The 24,923-nt window shown below is 33.1% G+C and overlaps 1 protein-coding gene across 1 annotated transcript in view; it reads left to right on the forward strand.

Annotated features, from left to right (window-relative positions):
- Nucleotides 1-5,707: 5,707 nt before the first annotated feature.
- The window catches only part of TFPI (tissue factor pathway inhibitor), a 67,958-nt gene continuing 48,742 nt past the window's right edge, over nucleotides 5,708-24,923 (forward strand). The window contains exon 1 of the mRNA XM_045559141.1: nucleotides 5,708-5,976. The gene's annotated coding sequence lies outside the window, so the exon portion shown is untranslated. The remainder of the gene's footprint in view (nucleotides 5,977-24,923) is intronic.

The raw sequence follows: 24,923 nt of genomic DNA on the forward strand, positions 1-24,923 counted from the left end.
TCTGACTTCAAGCTCATACTTAACACTTAATATTAGGCATCTCAACTATTGTTAAGATGAGCTTGATATTAAATTTGGCTAAAAATGAGGTGGCTGGACTGTAGTTGGTAGTACTTTGATTTACAAGTATAAGTTTTTCCATAACTTTTTATTCTTACCTTTCCCCCAGGCAGATAAAACTAAGACCTAAAAAGCAGAGGCTTCATGTGACTTGCTGAATGAATGTTTCAACCTACGGGAGGGAAGATATTTTTGAAATACAAGACTTTAAATTGCAAGAACTATGATCTGAAGTGAGAATATATTTTTAATTCTAAATCTTGGCCAAATTGTAATAGACACAGGTTGTAATAAACACAACCTCTCAGCTGAAGGCAGTCAAGATACAGGGCAGTGAATGGGTCAGGGGTCCTCCCCAAACACTCCTAAAGGTTCAGGTGCCCTAGAGAAACAGGAAGGAGTGAGAGCAGAAGACATCTGAATTGCCTGGATTTACCCCAAAGTGGACAAATTTTAACTAGTAATTCAGTCAGTAGTGAACACCTAGAAAAGACAAGGTTACATTTGCCACATTGACAAAAAATAGGGGCTTGAGAGCTAAATAAATATCATTAATGATGAAATAAATACAGACATTTTTACATCCATGTTTGTATGTGTCTCGCCTATTACAGACTTTTAATGAACATAATTTGGTAAAGCCTAGGTGCTGTTCTCTTTTACACCTGACATCTGAAAATGTGCCTTGTTTCCATTTGCTAATCAGTCTTCAGGAATTTACTTTCTGGAGAAGTGAACCACAAAGAGTATATGGTTTACATTCTGGATATAAGGATGAAGACTGAGACAAAGAGTGACGCTCAAGGACTCACCCCACCCCCCACCCAATCCAATTAAACACCTTTTCAGTCACACTTTGTATGAAAAATAATTGGTTAAAATGTAAAATAGTGGAATAGCTAATCTTTCACACACTTTAAAGTAGACAAAAGTGCCTGACATGAGTGTTCAATATGATAAAATTTAATTTCTTTTTGGAAGTTTATCAAAACTTCTGTCTAACTGAAGTTTTAACATTATTTCTAACTTTGGTTCTCTATCCTACAACAAGGTATACTCTGCTCATAATTCTGATAAGGAACCACCTTTCCAGCAAATTATGTCTCAATCATACAGAGTTATCTGAATTTGTTGAAGCATGAGATACATTTTAATGGCCAAGATTCTTAAGGAATAAAATTAGGAAATACCTCCTGATAGAAAAAGTAAAGGGGAAAAAAAGATGACCTTTATATTTTGGTCAAGAAATATATCAGGTAATATTAAGAACCCAGAATGTTATTCTAATTGTGTGAGTTGTAAAGAAAAAATAACAGAATACCATAAGAAATGAAAAGGAGAGTATTTAGTATGAGGTGACTACTTGGAATATCCAAATACTGATTAAATACAGATAGGTTTAATATACAATGGCATACAGTGAAATTGTTGGTGAGAAAATGTATTTTATCCAAATAACTTAGAGTAATTCACAATGGAATAGCAAACTAGCAATAAAACCACAAACTGAATCTCACATAAGCCTCAGGATGAGAAGAGCTATGTCTACAGAATCTGTAAGTTACAGCATCAGGCTGATTTAATATCTTAAGATCAAGTTCTCACATTCTCTTGAGCACAAAAATACCCAAGTTTGTGTAACTTACATGGAAACAAAATAATGAAAAGTTTTCATGAATGCCAGCTGCAGCTTATTATGAAATTGATGATCTCTGGCAAAAAAAAAAAAAAATCAGCTTAGCTGTGGCTCTTCCAGATACGCTCTTAACATTATAAGAAAAAGATTTCTTAAATGACTTTAGGACTAAAGGGCCTATTGCAAGGTTATATGTTCTTAAGTACTTAGGAAAATAAACTAGGCCTGGGAAAGGCCTGCGGCTGCAGATGAGCTCAGGCATCACGCTCACATCACTTGCCTCTCACTTTTACTCTTGCTTTCATTTTTTTCCCTAGTTCCCTCTCAGAAATTACATGTTCTCTTTCCTTTAGTCTTTTTGTCATTCCTGTCAACTAGCTTTCTCCACACAACCATCTTGCACACAGACATTATGGCTGCCAGACCTTTCTCCTCTTGACTTTTAAGAGTTTGACATTTACTGTTGTCAACCAAAAATAATCAAAAGCATCCAAATCTAGTTTAAAGGGATTTATATTCAAACATAAAGTTTGAGGATGGGTCACCAGTGAAGCACAGATTCCAAAGAATGGAAGTCAATGTTCCAAAGTGTAGATATTTGGGATTGTCTATACAGACAAAGTTTAGGGAAGCTTAACAGAATTTCAGCATCTTTCTATGTAAGGCTTAATGCATAGTTACAATGATCTTATTAGTCAAGGTAGTCTTTTTCTTTCAGAAAATGTATATTTAACATTTCACACTTAAGATGTAACAGTCATGGGATCTTGGGCACCATCTGGTCTGAGTTAAGTACAGGACAATAAAGGAGTCAGTTAATCTATGACAAAGATTAGTGCTTGGAAGAGGGAAGCTGTGGTCTCTGATCTAGTCATTAAGAACAAGAACAATGAGGAAGAGAGTTAAACTATAATCTAAGAAGAAGAACTGAAAACAAGTTACGTGACTTAGTCCCCAAAGTTTAACATTTCCCTTGGCATATTAAATTTAGAGGGTCCTGAAATTTTATTTTCTTTTATACTATATAGTTTTTCTATACCTCTTAGTTTATGCTTTCAAGAAAGGAAATCTGACTGGCTGAGCTCACTTCTACTCACACTATATATTGGCCAAAAGTTTAATCAGTGTCCATTATATTAATAGTACAAAGGACAGGCCAGTTTCCTTAATAATCTGAGTGAGAAGGAGAGTTGATTATGGTTGAGTGGCAGGGAATGAGGTAACAAGGGTGTAAGTTGTTAACACGGTATGAAGTTCAGAACTTGAGTGAGAAGGAAGCATAGAGGGGCATTTATGCATCTGTGCTCTGAAGTCAGACTGCATGATTTGAATCACAGCTCCATACACAACTCAACCTTCCTAGGCCTGTGAAATGGGAATTACAGAAAGGATCTTCTACTTAAGCAAGTTCTGAGAATTAAATAAGGTAACTAATGTGCCAGGCTCCTAATAATTATTCAATTAATTTTAAAAGCACACAAGAGGACATCTTTTCAATATATTGATTTCCTTTCTCTTGGTATTTACCCAGTAGTTGAATTTCTGGATCATATGGTAATTCTATTTTTAGTTTTTTGGAGAACCTCCATACTGTTTTCCATAGTGGCTGTACTACTTTATATTCCCACCAACAGTGTACAAGGGTTTCCCTTTCTCTCATCCTCACCAGCATCCATTATTCATTATTGCCTGTCTTTTTGATAAACCCATTTTAATTGGAATAAGATGGTATTTCATTGTATATTTGATTTGTATTTCTCTGATGATTAGGGATGTTGAGCACTTTTCATACACCTGTTGGCCATTTCATATATCTTCTTTTGAGAAATATCTATTCAGATCTTTTGCCCATTTTTAAAATTAGATTATTTGTTTTTCTGCTATTGAGCTGTTTAAGTTCATTACATATATTCTGGTTATTAATCCCTTGTCAGATGTGGAGTTTAAAAATATTATCTCCCATTCTGTGGGTTGTCTCTTCCTTTTGTTGATTGTTTCCTTTGCTGTGCAGAAGCTGTTTAGCTTGATATAATTCCATTTGTCTATGTTTGCTTTGGCTGCCTGTACTTTTGAGGGTTTTCTCAAAAAGTCTTTGCCCAGGTCAATGTCATGGACCATTTCTCCAATGTTTTCTTTTAGTAGTTTCATAGCTTCAGGTCTTATATTTAAATGTTTAATCCATTTCAATTTGATTTTTATGTATGGTGAAAGATAGAGATCTAGTTTCATTCTTCTGAATATTGTTATCCAGTTTTCCTAGCATCATTTTTTGAAGAGATCATTCTTTCCACAGCATATATACTCGTCACCTTTGCCAAAGACAAGTTGGCTGTAAATATGTGTATTTATATCTCAGTCCTCTATTCTGAGCCATTGGTTTATATGTCTGTATTTATGCCAGTATTATGATAATTTGGTTACTGTAGGTTTGGAATAAATTTTAAAGTCAGGAGTGTGATGCTTCAGCTATGTATATACCCATATCTATTGCAGCACTATTCACAATAGCTAAAATATGAAATAAACCTAAATGCTTATCAGTGGATAAATGGATAAAGAAAATGTGGTATATATACACAATGGAATATTATTCACCCATAAAAAGGATGAAATCATGTCTTTTGCAGCAACATGGATGGAACCGAAGGGCATTATGTTAAGTGAAATAAGCCAAGCACAGAAATATAAATATCACATGTTATCACTCATATGTAGGAGCCAAAATAGTGAATCTCATAAAGATAGAGAATAGACTGGTGATTACCAGAGGCTGGGAAAGGTAGCAGGGAGGGGGAGGTGAATAGAAGTTGATTAATGCTTACAAATATATGGTTTGATAGAAAAAATAAGACTTAGTGTTAGATAGATCAGTAGGGTGACTATAGTTTACAATAACCTATTATATATTTCAAAATATCTGGAAGAAAAGAATTTGAAAGGTTCTAGCATATAGAAAAGACAAATATTTAAGGTGAAAGATATCAAGTACACTGATTTGACTTTTGCAAACTATATGAATGTATTAAATTATCACATGTGAAAAAAAATAGAGGAAACCTGAACAAAAACAAAAAACAGGAAAGGAAAGGTTATTCTTCACACAGAGGTCAAAGGAAAGAAGCAAGAAAAGTTAAAGGCACAAAAAGCCTCTGACTAGTGTATTTTTTGAATGAATGAATTTAGCCATCCTGGCAAAGTAGATTCTGCCATCTTATTAAATCTCTGCTGATTTTAGTCTAATGTGACCCATAATTCCATTACAGAGATACTACGGGTTAGCCTTAATGACAGGGACCAACAGCAGAACAACTCTAATTGACATCTTTAACGATTTATATATTGTGTAAAATAATAATAATATAATAATAACAAACAGCAATAATGATAGTCAACTTGTTTTGAAGGTTTGCTACATGATGGTGCTTTTTATGTTTTACTATTAAGCCATTTAGTACTTGTACCAAGACTAGAAACTTTTATTATCACCATCTTAGGTAAAAAGAAACAGGCACAGAGAACTGAAATTACTTGGCTAAAGTAGCAAAGCTAGCGAGTAGCTGAGGGCTCACAGCCTGACGTTCTGCAATAGATAATGCACTCTGTTGTCTCTCTAATAAGAGAGACCTCCAGTAGCCCTCAAATTCTTTTCATAAATATATTAACAATGTACGAAATAAATGAAAACTTCCAAAGATAAGAAATAAACTGCAAAAGAAAGTTAAATTTATGAACAATGTAATGATAAATATGTAATTTTTTTTTAAACCTAGCTAGGCAAAAAAGTGTTTTTTTCTTAAAACTGATTACAAAAAGAATCCTGGAAGGTAAAAGAAATAGTTATTCAAAAGTGGTAATGTCTGAAATCTTAAGTGTGAAGTGTTTCTTTTGTCTGTTTCCTCCATTTAAGAAAAAAAAAAAAAAAGGCTTTGAAGAGTTTGGCAAAATTAGACTAAATAGAGTCGGAGTTGGAGTGACCTAACAGGAAGCTGGGCTATTCCCAACTGCCAGTGATCTCTGAAAAAGGCTCTCAGGCTCCCTCTTCGCTCCAATAGACAGGAGGGACTTAGGGCTGGATAATCGTCAAATTCTTACCTCGCCCTTTCACTGCTAGTGGGATCAGATTGCGTTTCTCTCAGTATTCTCTGCTTCCCAGTGTCTTGATCTGTTTAAAAGACATAGAAAAGATAAATCCTTTCTTCAGTACCTAGCGGGAAAACAAAATAACGTCAACGCCGCTTTGAAAAAAATCTTTCCAAGAACTTTCTTCAGAGATTTGACTCGTGAGTACTTGGCACTGGGGGAAAAGCAGGGTTCAGAGAGGCGGGGTCGTGTTGGGGAGGACCCCCCTGGCCATTCCCCTGAAATAAACTCTTCCTTGGAAACAAAGTAAATTCAAATTGCAATGTGAAATTAAGTTCTCAGCATTTTGCATTTAGGTCTTAAGCAAATATATGTGCAATGTTTATGCTTTTAAGACCACGAACAATTTTGTAAGTAGTTGGTGAGGTGTAGCCTTTTTATAGTTTAAACTATAGTTTAAACTATATTTGAGTTTAAACTATTATTTACTAATTGTGTTTGGTTAATGGGAATTTTTTTGAAGGTTTAGTTTACCTTTCAATTTTATTAGTAACATATAAAGAACAATAATAAAGAGACTGATAGCATTCTATTTAAAGAAACTTCTTTCATTGTCATTAGTGGGTGATACTTAAAATGAAATGTAAACATTAGAATTATTGTAATCTAAATTAAATATTTTATGCTACCATTAACTAATCTAAGGAAATACAAGTCTCCAAAAACTAAAGCTCATATTCTGAGGTATTTAAATGAGAATACTTATGATCAAGTCTGTTATGCTGTGCAGTTTTGTAAATTAAAGCAGTAGATTACTGTCATCTTATTAGCTATGAAACCGTATTAAGCTTTGCTTCTGGGAGAAAAAGGAAGCACATAATATAGCAGTACACAACCACAGAACTACAATGAGACAAACATTTATTTAATTATGAAAAAAACTTATTGGTATAAAAGAATTACCAGAAAAATGAGGGCAAAGAGTAGTACCATGTGGGAAAAAAAGAAAAGATAAGCAACAGCCACACTGTGACTCAGTGCTCTGGAAATTAGTCACGAAATGACTTTGTATAATATAAGATAACATAAACACACAGGGCAGAACCCAAGCAGGAAATATACAGCCCAGAGAGTCATATTTTATGTATGAAGACATAATATTTACATCAGAGAAGAAAAGTTGTGACAGTTTTGAGATACTGCAAAATTTTTAAGCCTGACAATATCCTTTTATAAAACATTTTAAGGATTTTAAAAAATTCATCATGCTAGTGCATGATTATTTCAATGCATATTATCCATATCTCATCTAATCCTTACACTAAAGAGTGAACAGTCTTTGAAAGCTTGAGTATGAAATATTAATTTGGGACCTATAGTTTAATAAAAGGATATGAAATATCAATAGAGATCAATAGAGATTGAAAAATATTAATGCAAATACAGATAACTAACATAAAATCTTAAGAGTAAAACTTAATACTTTTGACAATTTCAATAGTTGTATTGGAAAACCAAATTTGTCTTCTTCAGATGACCATAGAATCTTGTTAGAAAACTTTAATGACATACATATTTTACTATTTGGTTTATAACTCTACTAGATATGCTGAATTGGACAAATTTGGGGGGCTTTTTTGTTTATTTTCCTTTAAGGTACAGTCTGATATCTTTAAACATTTGTTTTACCTCCAATGAATAGATCAAAACTCCTTTTGGAAATGTGGTTCTCGTTCAAATGGATTATGCCATCAAATCGTGCTTAGTAGTCTAATTGATTATAACTCTATACTTCATTTGCTTATTGGTTGTATAACTATTTTGATAGAACCTTTTATCATAAACATTATTTTTAAATTTTAAAAAATAATACCTAAAATGAGAAAATATTTTTATATTAAAATACAGTTTTTATAGTATTAATTTATTCCTTCTTCAAGAATTAATTTCTTGACCTTAGTTACTTACCAAATTCAAAAGGTAAGTAGGCAGGATGACAAACTACTGAAGGATAAAGGCCAATCTCAAAAGATTTGATTTATTTTCAGAATGCCTGACAATCTAACCAAATAGTAAATGTGCTATAGATTCTTTAGGAATGTCGGTTGATTAAATTTAGTGTCACAAATTTTAAGACATTAAAAACTTTTATCTACCTAATAGAAGAAAAAGATGCAAAGTAAACATCTTGATCAGAAAAAGTAAAATAAAATAAAAAAGGAGAGACAATAATGGAATGTTCCTGGCACTAAGAAATGTTAAATGCCTGAGGTGATGGATAGATACAACTACCCTGATTTGATTAATTCACATTGTATGCCTGTATCAAAACATCACATGTACCCTATAAAGATATACAACTAATATGTACCCAAAATAATTAAAAATAAAATTAAAAAAATGAAGGAAAGTACTCAGAACAGGATTTTTCAAAAAATCTTATTTATTAGTATTAATAATTTGAATGATAATATAGATTAAAATGAGTTAATTATATCACCATTTTATTTTTGCTATGTGGAAATGATCTAAGAATTGTACCATAATCCAACTCATCTGTTCTCAATAAAGGCCTTCTCCAGCCAGCCACCCTTTTTCTGTTTACCATCTACAGTAATTAACTCATTTGGGGAATTTAACTTGACAAGATACCTTTTTAAAACACAAAAGTATTTTTAAAGTCATTAATGTCATAGGTAAGTTTTGCTATCTTTTATAGAAATACAGCAACATTACAATTTTTTCTGATTGCTGATATGTGCATTAGGAGAAATCTGAATTCAATAGACATGGAGTATCTTTTGAAGTCTCTGTTTCTGAATATTAAATCTTACCAAAACAAGGAAAGGGTGCAGGTTTTTCCAGTGAGTTTTCTTCATGACAGACCATCTCTCTTGGCTCTCTAAGATCCTCAGTGACTGCTTTCTTGATATTACGTATCAATTCCAGCGGCCCCGTCTTTTCATTACCCATCTCTCCCTGTCTTCACTTCTCCAACTGGCAGGTGCCATATAGAAGCAGAGCCTGAGATTCAACTACCAAAAGGCTGAGGGTAACCTAGTCATCTCCACTATTCTTCTTCCCAAAGCCAAGAGTAACAAGTCCCGGGCTCATGTCAAATCCACTGTTTTTAGTTTTCTTCAAGCCTCCCTTTGGGATTCTGTGTTCTTAGTTGGAACAACCACATGTTGAATTTATTTTAAAAACGAAAGAATAAAAGGACACCATAGTCCATAATAGATATCCCAAAGCTGCAATATTTCTTTCCCAATGTGGTCCATCTGGTGGACCACAAATCTCTTGGGAGACTTAAAATAATTGCAGCTAATTCCCTAATCCAAATGTGATGGTGTATTATATGCCATGGACTGGGGCATAAGAAAATACCCATCAATAGGACATTAATAAAATGTAGTGTTGTCATTACCAAGCATAGTGTGCTACTGATACCCTTGAACTATGCCACATCCTCAGAGCCACTGCCACTCTGCCACCAGCCCCATTTTATCTTTACTCCTATTCTTGACCCCTACGTATTTCTACTGAATCCTTGAATCCCATAATAATTCATCTCTAAGCATCACTTCATTCCTCATTCCTCATTTCCCAAGACTTAAAAATAGAGTAAATCTCAGAAATGGAATAAGTCTCTACAATAATGTCATTTGTGAATATTTTGATAATACTATTAAAGTCCTTTTAGGAAGCTTCAAAGTCCCAGATTAATTTTCATCTAGAAAATGAATCAAAATGTTTCTATTAAAATTTCTTGTACCTGCTCTTGCTCTTTCTTGTGTTACTGATATCAATTATACATAAATGCAAAAGGAATCGAGTTTTGATACATGATATATGAAAGAACCTTGAAAACATTATGCTAAGTAAAATAAGCCAGACATGAAAGGACAAATAGCATATGATTCCACTTAAACAAATATCTAAAATAGGGAAATTCATAGAGACAGAAAACAGATTAGAGGTCACTAAGGGCTGGATGAGTGGTGAGTTATTGCTTAATGAGTACAGAGTTTTTGTTTGGGGTGATGAAAAATGTTGGAGATAAACAGTGGTGGTGGTTGCATAACACTGTGAATGTAATTAATGCCTCTGAGTTGTATACTTAAAAATGGTTAAAATGGCAAATTTCATGGTATATCTACTTTACTACGATGAACAATAACAAAAAAAGATATAAGAATTCAGTTTGAAGAATTCCAGATTCTTGATGATATTTATATTTTCTTAATAGATGAAAAAGTACAAATATTATAATGATGGTTGCCTGAATTTTAAAAAATGAAAACAGAATCTTCCTGTTAGAAACCGAAATATGTTTTTATGTGAAATTTCTGTACTGAAGGCTAATTATTTTTATTCATAATGCTTTTTTCTTTTTTTAGTTCCAAGCTAATTAAAACCTCATAGACTGAGTTGGCAGGTATTCCCTTCATTCTCTTAAATTTTCTGCAAGAGTTGATATAGAATTGGTATTATTTATTCTTTAAATATTAGGTAGAATTATTATTCAGGTTATCCATTTCTTCTTGGGTGAGATTTAGTACTTTGTGTCTTTCAAGGAATTGGTCCATTTCAATTTTTTTTGTCTAATTTATTGGCATAAAGTTAATATTTCTTCATAATAAAATCTGTAATGATGTCAAATCTCTAGCTCCTGACATTAGTATAATAATTTGTGCTTTTCTCTTTCTTGTTTTTCTTATCTATCTGTTAATACTGAAAGGTCAACAATTTTATATATTTTTCCAAAGAGCCTCCCTTTGGTTTCATTGACTTTATTTTTTTCTATTTTTATTTCATTGATTTTCACTCTGATCTTTATTATTTTCTTGCCATATATTTCTATCTAAATATTGCTTTAACTTACTTTTAGTTTTGATATGCTGTGTTTTTATTTGGCTCAAAATATTCTCTAATTTCTCTGTGATTTTAACATTGATCCCTGGGTTATTTAGAAGAGTGTTATTTAGTTTCCAAATATTTGGGTATTTTCCCAAGGATTTTGGATATTTTTTTCCATTTATTTCCAATTTAATTACATTAGGGTCAGAGTACATATTTTATATGGTTTGAATAATTTGACTTATTGAGACTTATTTTATGGCTCTGAATATGATACAACTTGGTAAATGTTCTTTGTGCTCTTGAAAATTAAGTGCATCTGCTATTGTGGAATGAAAAGTTTTATAAATGTTAATTAGATCGAGTTAGTTCATAGTGTTGATCAAATGTTCCATATCCTTACTAAATATTTTTGTGTAATTTTTTATTGCACATTGGGACCTAATTATTGAAATCTATGGCTATAATTCTATATTTATCTACTCCACTTTCCAGTTATCAGTATTTGCTTCATGTAATTTGAAGCTCTGTTATCAGGTACCTAAACATTTTGGATTGTTTTGTCTTCTTGGTGTATTTTTCCCTTTTCATTATAACATGACTCTCTTTATCACTTTTAAAATCCTTTGTTCTAAAATGTAATTTTATATTAATATAGCCACCCCAGGATTATTTTGATTGGTGTAAAAATGGTAAAACCTTTTCCGTCTTTATACTTTCAGTTTGTGTGGTCACATTTAAAGTGTATTTCTATAGGCAACATACAGTTGGATCTTCCTATTTTATTCAATGAGACAATATTTATCTTTACATTTGATGTGGTAATTGATATGCTTGTGTTTAAATCTGCCATGCTACCATTATTGTTCTATTGGTTCTGTTTTTGTTTTCTTTTTTACATTTTTTGTGCCTTCTTTTGGGTTGAATATTATATATGATATTATTTGTTGGCTTATTTGTTATAAATCTTCATTTTATTTTGTAGTTGCTTTGGGATTTAGAGTGTACATCTTTGATTTATCCCAGTCTGCCTTCAAGTGATATTAAACTACTTCTCTTACAGTATATGTAAGAAATTTCAAAGAGTATACTACTTTTCCTTTCCTGCCCTCTGTGCTATTGTTGTCATACCTTTTCATTTTACCTATGTTATATCCAATGCACCATAATGTTATTATGTTGGCTTCAAACACTGAGTAATCTTTTTAAAATTTAAGATTTACAGGATATTGTGATGATAGAGTCCCCATGTACTCTAGACCAAGTTTCCCCTTATTAACACCTTATATTAGTATAGTACATTTGTCAAAATTGATGAACTATCTTTTAAAGAGATTTAAAATTTTATATTTACCTGTGTAGTTACCATCTCTGGTATCCTCATTCATTTATATAGATCCCCATTTCCATCTGGTGCCATTTTTCTTCTTCAGGTTCTTTCCCTCTCTTTTTAGAACTCTACTTACATGTTTACTAATTAGGATGTTTAAAGTTAATTCACAGCTCATTAATTCTCCATTCATTGCTTTTAGTCATGTTTTTTCTCTCTATGCTTCAATTTGCATAGTTTCTATCATTATGTGTTTAGGTTTACTAATCTTTTTTTCTGCAATGCCTCATCTATTTATAATCCCATGCTGTACATGCATTTCTATAAGTGTTACTGAGCTTTCTTTTGGGAAGAAGTTAAATTACTTGGAATCAGCTTGGTATTTTGTTGTCTCGCTGTTAAGGTTTGTTAGGCAGTACCAGAGAAATGTTTATTCTATGGTTAATTTTTTTCTCACTACTAAGGCAAACAACCCTCTGAGTATTCTGCTGGATGCTCCATGCATTGAGATTTTTGTAACTTAGGGACAGGAACTATTCCCAGCTTTACATGTGCTCTATGTGCTGTCCCCTCTAACCCTTTCTGGTTGGTCTTTACCCAGACTTGGGTATTTTCTTGCTTCACACATGCACTGATCAGTATCGAGATGAAGACTTGAGGTCTGGATTTCTTTTTCTGTATAGTTTTCTTTCATCTGATACCCTGCCCTGCATATTCTAGCCTCCTTGACTTTCCCAGACTCTCTGCTTTGACTCCTAAACTCAGGGAGACCACTGGGCTCCTTAAGAGTCCTTCCTCTCTGAACTGTAGTATAGAAAATCTTTTCACTTAGTCTGCTAGAGCAAATGCAGGAATGTAGAGCTAAACCCTTGTTTTCAATCTCTGTGGGACCACTGCCCCCCACTGACCAGTATTATTTCATAAATTTTATCTTTGTAAAAGTTATTTAATATTTCAAGTGGGTGGATGAATTCTATTAATTCATTTTGGCTGGACGTGGAAGGGATACTTTTTTAAATTATATTTTAATGATCTCTTCAAGAGAAAAAAAATTTGAAGGGCACAGAGAACCTGTAATTTTTCAGTTTGCCTGATTAAGATAAACATACATTTATTTCCTACTATCTGCCAGGAACTATGTTAGGTGACTACATACACTTACATGTTTATACAATGGAGAACTTAAATTCTTAGTTTCTAAAAAATACTTATTTCATCTCAGATAAGCAGTTTATTTGTTCATTATATTCTTCTGATAACAATAGCTGTTTCAGAAGCTAATATGTCACTCTCTTCTATTCTAGATGACAAATGAGCTCCACATGCTTAAAACCAATAAAGTTGTCACTTGTTCAGCAGGCACTTCCAAAACTATGGGTGTTTCGTGTTATTTACCTAGAGACTCCAGAGTTTTATGAGGAATTACAGATTACTTTTCCTAATGGTTTCCTATCACAATTTCTCATAATTATCTTTTCTCCCCTGCTTCCTGGCTACTTTCATATACAGAAAGTTGGGCAAAATAAATATAAATTAAAACTTTTTCTTTGTGTGAAAGGAAACACAGTTTCAGATGCTTCCTGCTCAATTTTTTATACCTATTGGGACAAACGGATAATCTCAAATGACAAATATAGTAGGAATAATTTATATTAGCATTGGAATTTGGTTTTATAACTATGGGAACATTATTCAAGATCCTATGCATCTCATTTGAGTTCTGTTTTTAATCTCAGTTAGCAAAGCTATTTATTCAGTGAGGAAAGGAAATAGGGACACACTAAAGAAATGATGGCATTCACATTCTGGAGATAATGTGGGTTATCAAAAATTTTGAGATAAGAAATTTTTCTTATAAAGATCCAGATCTTCCTTTCAGTGTCAGTAATTTTATTCTAGTTCTAGCCTTCCTAAAATTAGCATTCTTTGGTATGTTTTGCTCTTAAGGAATTGCTGAAGAATGTGGCAAATGAGGAAAAATGTTTAATCAGGGGGAATTTAGATTAAGCTCAGCTCACCTAGCAAGAGAGATCTTTATATATATATATATATGTGTGTGTGTGTGTGTGTATATATATATATATATATATATGGTCAGCTCTGATCAGTCTCTTTTCAAGCCTTTCTAAGTTGGTAATAATTAATTAAAGCTCTCAAAAAACTCAAAAGTTCCTTAATAGCAAATGTTTGCTATGTCACTATCATGTCAGTATTACTCTCCCCACCACTGCTTGTCTGCATTCCATCATCTCCATGCTCATATGGAAGAGAGATACAAGTGACCATCTATCCTGCCTAATAGGCACAGGAAACCTCACCTGTAAAAGACATGAGCAAGTGGTTATCCGTAAATAGTCTCAAAATAGTATGTTAAAAAAATTTCTGTGCATGTGTGTATTTGCACTTTAAAAGAAAGCCCACAGCCTTTTTGAGATCTCTTAGGAGCTTATATACCACCATCAAAAATGTATCTGAGACTTGCTTAAATATCTAATGATAACAGTATATATTGTATAATTAGGTTCAAAGAAAGTGTCAAGCAATGATACATCCGGAAGGAAGCAGGATAAATATTTTGAAGGCAGATAACTTGACATGGGGAGAGGGTGGAGGAGAAGAGATATTTTATAGATAAGTCATCTTCAAGAAAAGAAGAAAGCCAAGGAAGAAATTGACTATTTTGAGATCTCTTTCAGTTCCATCATTACACTTGAATAAGCAGATTCAATTTTTAATATCTTTAAAGCTGAGAATTAACTATGTATTTTTTATATATTAGATCCTTTGCAGGATATGAAAAGTACAATGTGATAAATTTTAATCATTTATAAATTAACATAATTATTAAGATTTGCTGTACTTTACAAAAAAATCAACTCCCTGGTCACCATTCCCAGAGAATTATAATCAAAGGAGTTAAGTAGGGCATTTAACAGGAAAACATCATCTGATTCCTGATTATATGATTATGTGTTAGGTTAGGATTTGGACAGGAAAAGACAATGTCAATTTACACTAGTCTTTATAAATATGTAACATAATAAGCATTCAGTATGAGGAACAAAGAAAAAAGAGAAGTATTTATTGCATGCTGTAGAAAAAGTGGCACCAATTGCCTGGCGTTCTCTGGATCCATAGTTCTCATCCTTCATGGGTCTGACATTTTCCTGTCTGAATGGAAGTGCTTGAAGATCGACTTGTTAATGGTTCCTGGAAGACCATGACTCAGCTGCCAGGGCATCCCATTCCTTTAGAATGGTGATTCAGAGAAGTTGAACTCATGATGTCATCTGGAGAGCTGGGTGAAGTACTAGCAGCTGTAGTCCCAATCTTGAACCAAGCTCGGGCTCCTCCCAGATACTTTCCATCACAGCATAATCAGAAATTCCAGAGTTTTTCACATTAAGGCTTATTTTGACTACCAGAAGGCTTATGTTGACTACCAGAAATACCATCCCCGATAAAAGTGAAAAAATTGATCATTATTAAGTTGTTATGCTTATCAAAGGCAATCACAGCAACAACAAAAATAAATAAATGGGACCTGATTAAATTAAAAAGCTTCTGCACAGCCAAAGAAACTTTCATGAGAGTAAATAGACAACCTACAGAATGGGAAAAAATTTTTGCATGCTACACATCTGATAAAGGACTGATAACTAGAATCTATTTAGAACTCAGGAAAATCAGCAAGAAAAAATCAAACAACCTATCAAAAAGTGGGCAAAGGACATGAACAGAAATTTTTCAAAAGAAGACAGAAGAATGGCCAACAAACATATGAAAAAATGCCCAGCATCTCTAATCATCAGGGAAATGCAAATCAAAACCACAATGAGATATCACTTAACTCCAGTGAGAATGGCCTTTATCAAAAAGTCCCATAACAACAAATGTTGGCATGGATGCGGAGAGACAAGAACACTCATACACTGCTGGTGGGACTGCAAACCAGTGCAACCTCTGTGGAAAGCAATATGGAGATACCTTAAACAGATACAAGTAGACCTACCATTTGATCCAGCAATCCCATTATTGGGCATCTACCCAAAAGAACAAAAGACATTCTATAACAAAGATATCTGCACCCGAATGTTTTTAGCAGCACAATTCACAATTGCAAGATGTGGAAACAACCCAAGTGCCCATCAATACATGAGTGGATTAATAAAATGTGGTATATGTATACCATGGAGTACTACTACTCAGCTATAAGAAACAATGGTGATATAGCACCTCTGGTATTTTCCTGGAAAGACTTGGAACCCATTCTACTAAGTGAAGTATTCCAAGAATGGAAAAATAAGCACCACGTGTACTCATCATCAATTGGTTTCACTGATCATCACCTAAGAGCACATTTAGGAATAACATTGATGGGGTGTTGGGCAGATGTGTGGCGGGAAGGGGATGGGTGTATTCATACATAATGAGTGCGAAGTGCACTGTCTAGGGGATGGACACATTTGAAGCTCTGACTCAGGGGGGTGGGGGACCAAGGGCAATATACGTAACCTAAACTTTTGTACCCCCACAATATGCTGAAATAAGAATTAAAAAGAACAAAACTTGAGCTAATATTTGAAACCATAACATTTTTCTAGTCAGAAAGTTATCTGATTCATCATATATCTGAAACCAAAATGTTCTCAAAATCTAGCTTTGGGTATATTGAGTATAAATTTTACTCCTTTTTTCCTAAAGAAGATAATACAGTAACATTTTGTGAGAAATTCCCATACATGTGCTAAGATTTTGCTCTCTTTTTGTCATGCTACAAGTTCAGATAATTAGAAGCAGAAAGTTAAGACATCTTCAACGTATTTGTTTAAGCAGAAATAAAATCTGAGAAAGAAACAGACTTTGAGGGGAAAGGACGAAACTGACTTGACTTTAGCTATTGATCTTTGAAATTTAAAAAATGTAATATCAAGATGAATTACAAAACCTGTTAGGAAGGTCTCAACTGTTTTTCTATGTCTTTATGAAGTAATTATGCCTCCTGTGAGTAGATATCACATTCAATATGAGTTAAGAGATTTATTTTAATTAACAAGCTAATTAGTTAACGAAGAGATATATAGACAGGTAGAGAGATAGATAATTACAGAAGTAACTTTGTAGGAAAATAGAAATATATTTTTGGTCCTGAAATACTGTTTGTTTATCTTACTCAGTAATGGGTATCTAGCAGAACACATACAAAAAGCAGGAAAAATAGCCACAAGTAGTCATAGGTCTCTTTAAATCATTCTCATTTTTAATATGTATAGTAAGGATAATAGAGAAAACACATTTGATATATTCAATTCTTTTTTTAATCTTCTCTCACACCAAAATTTATTGTATTAACTTGTATTTTTTTTCCCATTTCCTTACCTTTGGAGTTACTAGCATTAGTAATTGAGCAGAATTGTATTCTCAGAAACCTCCATTTTGGTTTAGATATTGTAATACTAACTTTTATTTGTTTTTTCTCCTCTTAAACAAAAAATATCATATTATAAAGAGCTTTGCTTTTAAACAAATTGAGTTAATATGGAAATTAGTGATAATGATAAAGAAAGATGAACTCATTCAAAGAAATGAATATCACCAGTTTTTGAAAAAATGTTTTACAAATTTAACTATAAAATCCAGACAAAATAATTTCACACATTTTTTAAAGCATTTTAGTAGTTATGGACAAGTATATGTAAAATGGGTAAAATAGTATTCATCACTATAAGAAACATTGGCACTATTTCTTTTGTTATGTGCTTCTATTGTATTTTATTTTACTTTGTTCATTGTATTTTCAGTAGTAAAAGATCTATAGAATATCACATTCTCTTCAGACTTCTATTACAAATTTTAAGAAATATATTTACATTTTCTTGTTCTACACTTGGTAACTATCTCCTTACCATCCCCATACCTCTCTTGCTTCTCATTTTCCTTCTCCACACCTAGGGCTGTCACTCTTCTCTCTTAACTGACAACAAGAATTAATATTCCCTATTATTATTTAGGGAAAAATTATTTTTACTTTTCAAACATATAAACCCAAAAAATAAGAAAGATAATTGTTTTAATTAATAAGTTTCTTAGCTTAGATTTTACTTATAGAACTTTGGTCCAAATTAGAAAATAAAAATTTCCTACTTGTGATTGGATGAAAATGCTAATTTCTAGAGATTCTAAGTAATCAGAAATTCACTTTTAGGGGGAAAAAGGAAAATATTTTTTGGAACAAGGGGGTCTTTCTGAGGCTTGCAGTTATTCTTTCCTTGAATGCTCACATACTCTACGTCTGAGTTGAAACTCTGCCAATATGCAAATGTGAGACTTTGAAAAGAAATCAATTTCTGAGCTTCAGTTTTCTTATTATTAAAAAAATCTTGATATTTCAGGTACTTTTCTCTATGGTTTCTTTTAGCTCTAACAATACATAATTGTGTGACCTTGCCTCCATTTCAGTTCTCATTTTTTAAATAAACTTAGTTTACATATGCTTTATGCTAGTTGGTTGTAACATGAAGATATCCACTCTTTTCTGCCTGTATTGCTATTTCCTCTCTATGGGTTTTTGTTCGTTTACTTTTTTTTAATACTGTGAAAACAAGATATTATGTCTAACAGTGAACAGCTTTGAACATTTTTATTCTTAGAAGAAACTCCCCTGCTTTATAAAACCAGATATGATAACTACTGTATCTAAAAGAAAGAGTAAAAAGCCTTTTTTTGCTTTGAGTGAAATTGTCACAATCTACATGCAGATGTATTGTGATTTTACTCATTAGCTGACAATAGGAAATGTCACATGAAGTAATTCTCTGGAAAATTATGACTTCCTGTAATAAAAGCCAAAGCCAAGAACCATTTCTGTAGTGAACTGGCCAATCTTTAAGTAAACATAGTTAGTCAATAGAGGCTGCAATTATTTGGGGCATTTGTTTTTTGTTGCTGTTTTTTGCTTGTTTTTAAATCACTCTGTGTTTCTAATATTAATTTACTTAGGTTCAGAATGTTTTGCTTCATTGTTTCCCACATTTTATCTTGATCTGGGTACACTTTTAAAATATAGTCTCAAAATTTTACTGTGTTATGGCAAAAATTTAGACATTGTTTTTTTTTTTTTGAGACAGAGTCTCTCTCTGTTGCCCAGGCTAGAGTGCCATGGCGTCAGCCTAGCTCACAGCAACCTCAAACTCCTGGGCTCAAGCGATCCTCCTGCCTCAGCCTCCCGAGTAGCTGGGACTACAGGCATGTGCCACCGTGCCCAGCTAATTTTTCTATATATATATTTTTTAGCTGTCCATATAATTTCTTCCTATTTTTAGTAGAGACAGGGTCTCGCTTTTGCTCAGGCTGGTCTGGAACTCCTGAGCTCAAACAATCCGCCTGCCTCGGCCTCCCAGAGTGTTAGGATTACAGGCGTGAGCCACCGTGCCCAGCCTAGGCATTGTTTTAATGTCAAAACAGTTTTAATGATAAGAAAAGGGGATTCCTATCTGGGTTTATGGTATTAATATTATATTCTTATACTCTAAGCATCCTTCAATCAAAAAAGTTTAATAATTGGTTACTAGATTGTTTGTGAAAGTAAAAAATAGCAAAATAACTGACAGGCTGCATTTTGGCTGCTGATAGGAAAACACTACAACACAGGTAGCTTAAATAATGAGTTTAAACTTATCATCCCACATTATACAAAGTACAGAAATAGAATGCTTCAACAAGATAAAATCGATAATCTCATTGACCTAATGTATTTAGTCTTACTGACCATATTTTTCTATATGAACACCAATTTTTGCTTAGTTTATCTTAAAATACACATATATTTTTGTGTACATCTTCTAAAATTCATATTACCCTGATTATTCCCCACATTATCTTCTAGTCATTAACATTGCCAATTTAATTCTGTGGATATTACATCTGGTAGATGCATGTGCCACCATACGTAATAATGTCATAATGTTGGAAGCCTACATTGTTTACAATGGAATATCATTTTCTCTGCTAAAGTAAACATGAATATGCACTTAGCCATTTTCATATTTTTTATTCCCAAGTGTGATTTTACTAATTTAAAATATCATCTGCATTTCTAGATGAAGAACATACTCATGTAGAAAAAATTAGTAGCTGATAATTAAGTAATAAAACCCCATATATATTTCCTTTTACTAGTTCCTCTTACAGTCCTGACTCTTTTTCCTTTATCTCTGTCCAATTGATAGAGTCCAATTATGAATTATTCAAATGTTTAATCTGGAGGGATGGAGAACCAAATTTTTAAGGCAGATATTACTATGAATTTATGATTTAGGATTCAAGCAGCCCAGAAATCTTTGAATGATAAATTATTAATGCCTCGTTTCACTTTACCTAGGGAAAACATCAAACTTTTACATTTTTCAAAGTCCATTCTTAGACTTCTTGTCAGTTTGAAAAGACGATCTCAATCTCTTTTTCACAAAGGAAATGAATCCAAGCAAGAAAAGTTTCAACTCCCTATCTACTCCTCAACAACTTTCTCACCACACACACACCCATCACACAAACTGCAAATTTTTTTGTATCTTCTACCCCCAACCAAGGAAAGCTATTGTTTTAATGGAGGACACATCTTTTCTTTAGGCCAAAGTTGAACCCTCTTCACCTGTGCCTGGGATCTCATCCTCTATTATCTCTTACTTTTAGCTTTTGTCTCTCCGTTTTTAATGGCAGAACCATATAAAACTGTACCCTCCACAAAAATTTCCCTTCAAATGTTCTATCTTACTCTTCAGTACAGATTTATTAAGTCATATTCTAAATTGCTGTTTTCTCAGCCTCTGTTCCTGTGCCTACACCAGCTCACCTGCTGCTGCCACATCATGCTAACAAATCTTTTGTAGGGGTAATGGTGATGTCATCATCTCTAAATCCCATGCATATGTGTTAGTCCTTGCCTTCTGGAACCCTTTGTGCTTTTGACAGTGTTGGCTTGTGACAATTTCTGGAAATACATCCTTATTGTGTGTGTGACTACATCCTCCCAGGTTTTCTCCTACTTCACTGGCCATTTCTTCTCAGTCTTCTCAAACTTATTTTTCTCTTCCTTGTTCTTCAGAGTTCACTTCTGGGATGTTCATTCCCAATCTCCACATTGACTTCATAGTCATTATGAGGGTTACATGAATTAATATTTGTAGAAGCACTTAGAAGACTGCTTTCTCCATATCAAGTATGCTCTCGCTCTCTCTCTCTCTCTCTCTCTCTCTATATATATATATGTATACTTGTCAAATGAATAAATCTCATCCACTCCAGAGGAATAATCATCATTTATATACTGATTTTCACATTTTTATCTCCACCAGAGACTCTATTCTGAGCTCCATGTCTATGTACTAGGCTTCTTATTTTATGGCTCCACTGGAGGTATCCCAAATACTTCCAACTCAAACTACCTCACCTTGAACTCTAAGACAATATGCTTTTTGTCTTTTAGGCTCCCCACCTCAGTGCCTACAACCATCCTTGACCCCTTTGTTTAAGTCAGAAGCTATAAGTGTCCTTGATTCCTCTCTGTTCCTCACTTGCCTTATCAATTTAATCATAAAATTGTCTTGAATTTACTTCTTAATTTCCTCATGAATCAGGCTACCTCTCTCTAATCCCATTTTCAATATTATGCTACATATAATAAGTTCCTCTCATTCCAAAACATGAACCAGAGGCATCTAGTTTTATGATATTTCAGAATATACTTCAAATCACACCATAAAAACTTTCAAATATGTATGTTATGAGAAATTTTTAGTTTTATGTCCTTTTTTAAGTGTGTGTGGTAAATATTTGTCATGCTGTAATGTGAATATGGAGGATATATATGATAATGTCTCTGAAGATTTTTATATAGTATATTGCTTGTTTGGTTTACTTTGTGCTTCAGCATTTTGAACAATCTGTCATTATTTAATCCTATTTCATAAATCTCCCTAATTTTTTCATTAAATGTTTATATTCTTTTCTTCTAAGAAAGTTTATTATACAAAAACAGTTCTTCCTTCATTTGACTTACACATATAGAATTTCTCACACACTTTGCTCACTCTTCGTCCAAATTTGTCAAGATTTCTTTCAAATTTTTCAAAGGTTTTTGATATTTCACTTTAACTAGGATCTATCTTCCAGATATTATTTTCTTCCAGTTTACAACTCTCATATTATTGAGAGAAGTAATCCACCTATACCGAGTATACAGCTCAACTTCTTTGATTTTGAGCATAGTATGATATGATATATTGACACACATTTTTTTCCATCTTATTTTACAATTTTCTACAGAGAAGATTCTGTATCTAACTCTTGCAGTTTAGTGTCAAACTAAACTCAAATAGGTAAGGGTTATGAATGAAGATGATATGATGGGTGGTAGTGTGATGTTAAAGATGTCAATAATTCTCTGAATATAACTAATGATACAAAACATGCTTATTTAATTTAAGGATACTAGACTCTTTGTTTTCACACTTACCTCCCCCCCACCTTCAATTTCTTTTTTTGTGTTGTCTGATTTGGGATAAATCACATCTGTCATTCGGAAAACAAATGCTAATTCTCTAACTACTGTTATCAAACTTTTTCTGGAGGCTATTTCTACTTGTGTAGAAAATCACAGATGTTGGAGTCTGCAGGCATGGATTAAATTGTGCTAAGGAAAATCCACGAGGGCTACTCACTATGTGCTGTGTGATTACACATATTATCTTTACTCATCATAAATACAAGTGGGTTAGAAGAGCCTCATTTAACATATGAAAAGCTTGAATCTCATAGATGGTTAATGCATTTGCCTTTAAAAAACTAATAATCAAAACTTGGATCTTTTTATTCCTTTCTTTTGTACATTCAATACATTTCATTTTATCATGCTGTCTTGCCTACTATGAAATAATATCAATATATTCATTTGCTCTATATCATCTCTTTTTAATCCTTAAATGATTTTGAAAGAAAAAAAAAACATAGGAGAGCAAATCCAGAATGTTATTATTGCCAACCTTTACTTTGCATCCTCATACTTTGTAAAATATTTCTCTAATTTGCTCACAGCCATTATACTATCCACAGTAGCAGCCACTAAATGCTTATTGAAATCCAAACGAGCAATTGATAAAGTTTAAAAGAACACACACACACACTCCTTAGACAAAAGTACAAAGAATAAACACTTTTATAGGGTCCTGCAAAAAGTATGTATTAGCACTGTATCTCTGAATGGCAATTTTCAATACAATTATTCTAAAAACAGGATAAAATGGTTGCAAAATACACATAGCAAAAATTCTGTGAATATATTTGTTTTTCTGTTATTTTTGTAATAACTATAGAAAGAAAATGATTATTATGTAAATATGGTGCTTATAAAATATATCACATTATGTGTCATAGAACAGAATTCATGTAGACACAATAAACATTTCATATAATAGGACCTTGAAAGCTGAAAGACTATAGAGTATATTGGAGAACCTCAGTCATGAGCTAGGCCAGAGACTACCGTGTAAACAACTAAGATCACGATAGCTTCTGCTCTAATGTTTGGCCCTCTATGCAAGTCTTTACCACGCCTCTCTCCAATAGAGCAGTAGTTGACCTGAGTATGTTCAGGTGAGTCAGTTGTGGCCAGATGCTGGTGTGACTCCATTATTGTCCATTCAATAGGATTTGTCAGAATAGGAGTTATGAGCACAGAATATGAGCAGGTTTTCTGAGAAGCAGAAGGAAAAAGTAGAAGGGTAGAAGAAAGGAAGAAATAGTTTAGTTAAATAACTATTGTCTTCTCTAATAAAGGATTAGTATATAATTGAGGCCCATTATATTCACTTTCAATGATACAGTTTCAAATAATCTTAGTTTATACATTTGTTTTTAATTCCTCCAGTGACTTTTTACTTTCTGTAAAAAAAGAAAAAATTTAACTGATGTTTTAACTCATTGATTTATTCCACAAATATTCACTGAGCTCCTGTTCCATTCTAGAGTGACCAGACATAATGCCTGCATTTAAAGAGCTTACATTTGAGAGAAGACAGAGAGTAAGCAAATAAATGTGTAATATGTAACATAAGGACAAGTTCAGTGCTTTAAAAAACAGAGGAAGAATAGAACATACTCATGGAGCTATTTTGTCTTCAGTACTCAAGTAAAGACTATGAAAAGAAACTATTTGAGCAGAAACTTGATACAGAAGCAATATTTCCATTGCTTTCATGAAATTAAGTCAGGGCATAACTCTAGAAGCAAAGAAGTAAGGAGGACTCTATGAGTAGGGATTTATCACAGAAATTTCTCTCTGCTACAGCTGGCAATGTCTCGCCACCTTTCTCATATTAGTGACAATGACTGCTCATTTTCTCAAAATCTTATGGCAAATGTTACATACTTAGCTTTTTGAACCTTATGTATCACGCAAACTTCATTATTCAAAGTTATGAAAAAATCTCCAATTTCAGAATAAAACTTCTGAGTAGTTTTATAGTTAGCTCACACAACTAACTAATGAGAAAAAAAAATTCCCAATCAGGTTACAAGAATTGACCTCCAGGGCAGTGTCCTCTGTTCTGTAACATGTGATGGTCAACTGCACTTGAAGAGTGAGGGGAGAGAAGTGACTAGGCAGTGAGGGTCTGTTTTCTCTGCCAAGTCTGTCCTTATTGTGAACTAAAAAAGACTTATTGGAAGAGTCTTGTAGAGTATAGTTATTTCCCTGAGACATTTGTTCCCTCTGAAATAACTACCCAGAAAAAAAAAACCACATAATTTGGGCAAACTGATAGAAAGCAGAGAATATAAGAGGTTAGTGATTTCTGTATTTCCTATAGGAACGTAATAGGTTATGACCAGTCCTGCCTCAAGCTTAATAATGCAGCAAGAAACAGAGATGGAAGTCTATAGCTATTATATTACACATTAGAA

Source organism: Lemur catta, chromosome 8 (genome assembly GCF_020740605.2).
Source record: "Lemur catta isolate mLemCat1 chromosome 8, mLemCat1.pri, whole genome shotgun sequence".
In the NCBI taxonomy this organism is placed as follows: Eukaryota; Metazoa; Chordata; class Mammalia; order Primates; family Lemuridae; genus Lemur; species Lemur catta.